Raw genomic sequence first — 6,257 nt, 5'->3', positions numbered from 1 at the left:
TCAAAAAATCAAGCAAAAGCAAATTCTGGAGGGGTTGTAGAGAAAAAAGTACCTTCTCTATTGTTTGTGGGAATGTAGACTGGTACAGCCACTGTGGAAATCAGTGTGAAGGTTTCTTTCAAAATAGGGGTTAGAGGTTTCATTTGAACTAGCTATTACTCTTCTGTGTATCTTTTCAGAAGAATTACAAATATCATACTACAGTGATATATGTGCACCTATGTTTATACCAGCACAGTTTGCAATAGCTAAGTTTGGGAAAACCAGAGATGTCCATCTCAGCCATAAAGCAGGATAAAATGGATTCTTTTATAGGTAAATGGATGTAATTTGAGATCATAATCATAAGCGAAATAAATCAGATCAATATGTGTAAACATATTGTCCCACTAGTGTGGGAAAATGAACAAGTAAATAAGATCTGAAATGTATAACATATTGTGAATTAGGAAGAAACTTTTGAAAAGGAAATAGAAACTGTGATAGGAAAAGAGGAAAGGAGCAAAGGAGCAAAGGAGAAAAATATATGTATACACAAGATAGTTGAGATTGTTATACAGCTAGTTTCTCTTCCTTAATTAAAAAGAAAGTTTTGTGCTAATATTGTTTAGACAAGATATTGTGCCTATATCTTCTACTCTGAACAAGTACTAGGAAGACAACAATATGCAATGTATCAACTATTTTAACTGTCCTACTAACCTGTTTGGAAACTCAGTTTCACTGTTATATTTACCTTTATTTTACTCTCTAAAATAAAAAAAAGAGGATGGGCACTGTGGGTATGACAGGGCAAGTTACATCTGCTCTCCTGGTTCAGCTCGTTACACTCTGATTCCTGGAAAACTTGGAGTAAGCAACTTTCCTATCCCAAGACCCTTGCACTGTGATGTTTTGCCTTGCAGCTGTCCAAGCATGGACTGAAACTGCTGTAAATTGTAATCCCAAATAAACATATTGTCCATTAAATTGCAGGTGTTGGGTATTAGGTTTCATCAGTGAGAAAATAAGTCATCATCACCTATGTGCTTCTGTAATTTCTGCACATTCCGCCTTCTGTGGCATAAACATTGTCATCACCACCCCACAAGAGAAGAAAGTACCTGCCCCCTTGATACCAAGACCTCGTCCCCTGAAGACTGCCCCACTTCCTCTCCATGATACAAATGAGCATGCCATTTAGGGCTACCCAGGTCTGACCTAGGGGACAGGAAGACTCTGTGAGTCTGTTGTTTCCTGACAGTGGGCATCATTAGTGCTAAGGAAGAGGCCATAGCTAGTGTCTGTCAGTTCCTGGGGTCCTCTATTTACTACCAATTTATAGCTCTCTCTGCTGATTTGTGGTCACTTTTTGACAAGGTCCTCACACCCATGAATCCTTCACTGCAAACACTTAGCAGAAACTAGAGCAATTCATATGCAGCTCCAGTCACTGGAAACTCCAGGCTGAAAACAAGGGAAGCCAGGCTATGTATGTTCCCATTTTATGGGCATGGGTTAACTTTCAAAGTGATAGAAAATAGCAGAGTGGTGAGCAACAGCAATTCACACACTGAAAAATTACAGTTTGGGGAAAGAAAATAAGAAAAGATAACAAATGAACAAAAAAGAGAGGTATATCCCCAGGAATCTGGAATGAAATTAAAGGAAAAGTAAAAACTACAGAGTTGAAGATACTAACATAAGGAGAGCACTCATGTTTAGGAGCTACTCCAGGAAAGGGTTGATTGTTTGAACCTGAGACTCAGAAAAGCCACAGGACAGCTTCTCCACAGGATTCCAAATGTTTTTCTCCCACAGTGACTGGGAGAGAGAAATTCTCATGAAATAACCACAGAGGGCATTGTGGCTCGAGAAAAACCCACTGAAAACTTCGACCTTGGTTGATGAGGGAAGATGTCCTACTCTCTGCAGCCAGAGAGCAAACCCAGCGTGAGTTGCTCTGGATTTGCAAGGGTTTTTGTTTTTTTTTTTTTTTTTTTTTTCTGGTACCGGGAATCGAACTCATGATCTTGCGCTTGCCAGGCACATGCTGTGCCGCTGAGCTAAATCCCCAGCCTCTCTGGATTTGGAAGTTTCAGCCCTGGCTTTTGAAGTCTTTGCCTTTCTTCCTGCATCCAGCCCAGATCTGGGCTCTGGCTCCCTTCCTAGCATAACACTGTGAACAGGGATAGATTTTGACTTAAACATAGCCTGGAAAAGCAGAGGGACATCTGAGAAAATTGAGAGCTGATATGTTCCAAAATTCTGGATCCCAGAAGGAAACTATTTGTTCAAAATCACAATTTTTTCTTTTTTTTTTTTGGGTTTTTCTCCGGTACCGGGAACCGAACTCACGACCTTGCGCTTGGCAGGCAGGCGCTTTTGCCCCTGAGCTAAATCCCCAGCCCCACAATTTTTTCTAATACTTTTATCTTTTCCTAGCCTCTTGTTCCACTACACTTTTTCCTTTTACTTTTCTACATTGTTATTCTCCATAATTTTTTCTTTTTTCCCTTTATACTATTATGTTCAGTTTCTCATGAGTATTCTTTGTTACATTTGTCTAATTCTATAAATACCCTTGTAGTTTCTAAAAGATCCTTTCCCCAATTTCTTTCTCTTTCTCCTCATATCCTACAGCAGTGATGGGGAACCTTCTAGATATGAGTGCACAAACTCCAAACCAAAGCCCAGTTATTTATTGCAACATGTCAACACTGCAATTAAACCTGAATACTGAGGGTTCAATTTAGAAAAAGCACCTCACTCATTAATTTCTTTTGTCCTAAAAGAAAAACAAATAATGTGTGTCCCATAAGTTCATCGCTAATGTCCTAGAGTTTAAAATTTTTCTTCTACCACCCTCCCTTTTGCAGCCCCCATGTCTTTAATATAATGAATCTTAAGCTTTCTTAATCTTTATACAGACACTTAACTGTACAATTACTTTTGATTTTTTTTTCTAACATTAGTGGAGCTACAAACATCACATTCACTACATATGAACTGTGTGTCAATATCTGGCTTATCTTTATATTCATAGTATAACTGCCTATTTCTATTCTATGGTTAAGGATGGTAACTAACTGCTGTTTATTGTATCTTACTATCCAATTTGCCTTGTATGATACATTGTAGTTGATTTCCTTTACACTGACAAGGTTCCATAATTGTTGCCATTAATACATTTCTCTGTATCCCTATACTCAGATTATATTTTAGCATTAACAGTACCAGGGCAAAATCCTACTTAATATGGTGTTCGTGCTATTACATAGCACCTTCTTATTCCAAATTAACAGTTGGCAAGATCTTAGACAGAGGCAAAGGACTGTAGTGAGCAATGCCAAAAGTACATTAATCAAAAGCAAACTGTCTAAACAGAGCTCTATACTAAAAACAATGTCTTTCCACTAAGAAACACTAAAAAATTAAAAAACAAACACAAAAAAAGTAGAAATGTGAGAAGGCAAACCAACAAAATGTGTCACCAAACTCCAGAACTCACCCAAAGCCATTCGAAGAAGCACTAACAGGGAAAAACACATAAGCCATACTCCCAAATTATTCAGAAGGACAACAGGAGTTGAGAAAACAGGTGCAACAGATCTTGTTCAGCAGCATCACAGAAAAATTGATGAACAGATAATGGAAGTAATAACCAAAATGATCCAGGAGATATCAATGATATTAATAAAAAGCGAGCTGAGCTAACCAAAATGATATAAAACATTTTTTGTTGCGTTATTTTGAGACAGGGTCTCATTATATAGTTAAGGCTGGCTTTGAAGTCACTGTGTAGCCCCAGCTCTTTGTGTATTCCTGTTGGCTTTGAACTTGCAGTGATCCTCTTGCCTCAGCCTCCTGAGTGCTTGGATTGCATGTGTGCACCACCACACAGAGCTTTATACAAAACATTAATGAAGTGCTTAGTAAAGTATTAAGAGCCATAAAAAAGTTTCCAAGAGGAATCTAGGAGATTAAATATTATACTGAAATTCTGGCCAGCAGAGCAGAACAATGTGAGGACAGAATTTCACAACTAAAAAATAGAGATGCTATCAAAAGCAATTAGTCAAAGAAACCTTAGATCGTCAAGAAAACATCAAAAGTATATCCAACACATGCTACATGGGGCAAAAAGACTGACCTAAGAGTGATTTGATTAATGGAAAAATTCAAAGTTATTACTTTTAGCTTAAAAAATAAGAAATAATAGCAGAAAACTTCGAAAACATAGAAAAATAAATGTGCAAATGAGTGAGGGCTACAGATCTCTGAGTAACCACAGCCAAAATAAAAGTTCTTCAGGTCACATCATTGTCAGAATACCAGAAGTCCAACTCAGTGACAAAATCTTACAAGCTGTTAGAGAAAAGCAACAAATCACTCCCAATGGCAAAGCTATTAGAATAACTATAGACTTCTCCAAAAAATTCTTAAATCTTGAAGTGTTTCAAGTCCTAAATGATGACAAATTCCCTCTGATATATATCTTGCAAAAAGTTCCTTCAAAATTTATGGAGAAATAAGTTTCTTTCAAGACAAGAACCATGTCAAGAAATTCATGACCACCAAACCAGTATTGCAAAAATACTTTCTCAAGTACATGCTAGAAAGAGAAAATGAAACAACCATGTCAACTATTCAAATAGAATGAATTCACATGGCAGGATGAGCATCTAACCAGAAGGGAAAATGTAAGGAACTCAGCAACAGGAAAGTGAAGCAATGACAGGAATAAATTAATACTTCTCATGAATAACTCTCCATTCCCCAATCAAAAGACAGATTGGTAGAATGGATCAAGAATCAAAACCCAAACATACCTGGAGATATACCTCAGTGGCACAGTGCCTTCCTGGCAAGCATGAGTTCCTGAGTTCTATTTCTGGTACAAAAGAAATCATGAGGAATATACAAGAAACACATTTAATTAAAAAGGAATTCACAGATTTGATATCAAAGAATGGAAAACAATATTCCCTGCAACAGGAAAATGCAGGAATAGCTATCCTAATTTCAGACAAAGTCAACTTCAAGCCCAAACTGATCAGAAGAGATGCAGGTCACCACATGTTTGGTATAGGAGCAATTCAAAATGGAGCAGTAAGAGTTATAAACATACACAGCAAACCCCGTCACACTCATCTTCATTAAATAAACACTAATGGATATAAAAAATAGGATTAAAAACCAACACAATTATAATCAAGGAACACTATACCCCAACGTCACAAACAGAACTTCTAGACAAAAATATCAAGAAGGATATGTCAGATTTGAAACAACCTTCTGAACAATGGATTTAATAGCTATAGTATTCAACTGTACAACAGAATACACATACTGCTCAGTAGCACATTGGACTTGCTTCAAACTAGATCCCATGCAAGCCCATAAACCAGCCTTAAGTGTAAAATAGTAAGAATTATTCCATGCAATTATCAGATCAGATTGCAATGAAATGAGTAAACAGTGCCCCCATACAAAATACCAAAGAAGACATTTTACAAACATATGGAAACTAAGTAAGACATTCTTGAAATATCAAAGGGTCACATAAGAAGTCAAGGAATAAATGAGTTCTTAGACAGAACTAACGATGCCAGTACAACATACCAGAAACTGTGACACAACAAAAGCATCCTTAATCAGATGTAAGTTTATAGCAGTGGATACTCACATCAGAAAAATAGAGAGCCCAAATAACCTAAGGGTACACTTCAGAGTCCTAGAAAAATAAGAATAATCCAAGTCTAAAGTTAGTATGAGGAAGGAAATTATAAAAATCAAAGTAGAAATTAGTAAAATTGAGACAAAAAATACAAAGAACAAGTAAACTGAAGAGTTGGTTTTTTGACAGAATACACAAAACTGACAAACTCCTAGCCAATCTTACCAAAGCAAGGAAAGAAATGACCTAAATTTGGGCAATTAGAAGTGAAAAAGAGGAAATCACAATGGACTTGATTGAAATTCTGAAGATCACTGTTATCTATTTTAAGAACCTTTACACTAAAAAATGGAGACGTCAAAAGAAATGTATAAATTCCTACATACGCAAGAACTACCAGTGCTGAACCAAGAACAAATAAAAATTCCAACTAGTTCAATATCATTAAATGAAATTGAATTCATAGGAACAAATTATAATTAAGAAAAGTTCAAGTCCCGTCACATTCACTGTCAAATTTTATAAGAACTTTAGAAAAGATCTAATGCCAATATTCTTAGAACTGTATAATAAAATTGAAATAAAGCAGTATTCTCAA

Source organism: Chinchilla lanigera, unplaced genomic scaffold (assembly GCF_000276665.1).
Source record: "Chinchilla lanigera isolate Chin_1 unplaced genomic scaffold, ChiLan1.0 scaffold00097, whole genome shotgun sequence".
NCBI lineage: Eukaryota > Metazoa > Chordata > Mammalia > Rodentia > Chinchillidae > Chinchilla > Chinchilla lanigera.
This window is presented reverse-complemented; position numbering follows the sequence as displayed.